The sequence below is a fragment of the Triticum dicoccoides genome, chromosome 4B (assembly GCF_002162155.2).
Source record: "Triticum dicoccoides isolate Atlit2015 ecotype Zavitan chromosome 4B, WEW_v2.0, whole genome shotgun sequence".
Taxonomy (NCBI): Eukaryota; Viridiplantae; Streptophyta; class Magnoliopsida; order Poales; family Poaceae; genus Triticum; species Triticum dicoccoides.
Genome location: NC_041387.1, coordinates 594,686,672 through 594,688,480, shown reverse-complemented (window position 1 = coordinate 594,688,480; position 1,809 = coordinate 594,686,672).

Here is a 1,809-nt window from a genome sequence, read left to right as displayed (position 1 = left end):
AGCTTCTCCATTGTATCTCGGTACAGTATGTTGATACTGCTCCCACCGTCTATCAGCACGTGGGAGAATCGGGCGGCACGCCTCTCAGTCGCCAGGGTGGCATCCAGAACCAGGGCATAGGAGCCAGGATACGGCATCACCTCTAGGTGGTTGTCCCGGCTCCAGCTGATGGGCTTTTTTGACCAATGCATGAACTCAGGGTTACTGGAGGCGACCGCGTTGACTTCTTGCTGCTGTCGGCGCCGGCTGCGCCGATCTTCTGTCTGGCTGGTGAACACGACGTAGGCGGCTTGCTCGTCAGGGAACTCGTCTTGGATGGCTCCGACTGCAGGCCGAGCGGCCGGCTGCTACGAGGCAGGAGGCGGCTGGCCTACAGGCGGAGGCGGCAACAGCCCCTCGCCCTTGGAGATTCGGGTGAGCCAATGACACTTCCGTGTTGTATGGTTGGACGGCTTCGCACCGCTGTGGAACTTGCAGGGGGCGTCGAGGGTTTGCTCGTAGGAGAAAGTCGGCTGCCAAGCTGGCCTACCGCCCTTCTGCTTCTTCGTAGTCGGCCGTCCCTCAGGCTGCTCTTCTTCGATCGTGGCCACCTACCGACCGGTGGAAGGCGGCATAGGGGCCTTGCGCTTGTGGTCGCTTTGATACGGGCGCCGGCTTGATTCTCTAGCCGGCGTCTTGGGAGCCGGCGTCAGCACTTTTCCGGAGGCGTCTACCCGGAGCTCGGTCTTCATTGAGGAGTCAGCCGTGGCATACTTGTCTGCAATGATCAGTAGCTCATCAAGGGTTACCGGCTCGTCGCAGAGGAGTCGGTGCTTGAGGAGAGTGCCCTCACGGCACCCAGCGGTGAAATACTCTATGGCCTAGACCTCGTGCACCCCTTCATAGGAGTTGCGGAGCTCGGCCCAACGCGTGAGGTAGTGGCGGGTTGATTCGCTGGGCCCTTGTACGCACAAGGAGAGCTGTCGGGGCTTGGGAGCCGCTTGTAGGTGCTGGTGAAGTTGCATATGAAGGCTTCGGTGAAGTCCAGCCAGCTGTTGATGCTGTAAGGCTTGAGGCTGTTGAGCCAGGTGCGCGCCGTGCCTTGGAGCATCAGGGGGACATATTTCACGGCAACGCGTCGATTGCCATTCGCTATGCGAATGGCGGTGGAGTAGTCGATCAACCAGTCTTCCGGCTTCACGGAGTCGTTGTACTTGGGCGTGTCTCTTGGGAGCGAGAACCCTTTGGGAAAGGGCTCGTCGCGGATGCGGGGGCCGAAACAAGGCGGGCCAACATCATCTTCTTCCTCCAGGGCCAGGGATCGCGCTAGGTGGTCGATCCAATGTAACACCCAAAAAAATTTAACCAAGTTTTTTATATTAAAATCTTGCCAGGAGTTTTAAATTTTTGCACTCTGGACCTTTTTGTGGATTTTGGAAAGAAAACTCTTCTTTTTATGTTAATGAGTTTCGTCTTTCCCAAGTGGAGCTTTCCAAAAATTTTGGACTTCTATGCCAACTCATTAAAACAATTTCTAAATCAGTAGATTTATTTATTAATTTATTTCACCCTGAGCTTTATACATTAAAATGACTTGTTTGAGTTTTGGAGCTCTTTTTCTTCTACAACCAGTTGATAAACTTAGCTAAAAATTCAACCAAAATTTGGAGACATCATGTGAGGTCTCTAAATCATTTCTGTGCAATTATATATCTATTTCATTGCATATTAGGAGTTTTGTGCCTGTTTTTCTTCTCTGGTCCAGGGAACAGTTTTGCACTGCAACCCTTTTAATTAAATCCCTAGAGCCTTCACCAAAATTATGGGATG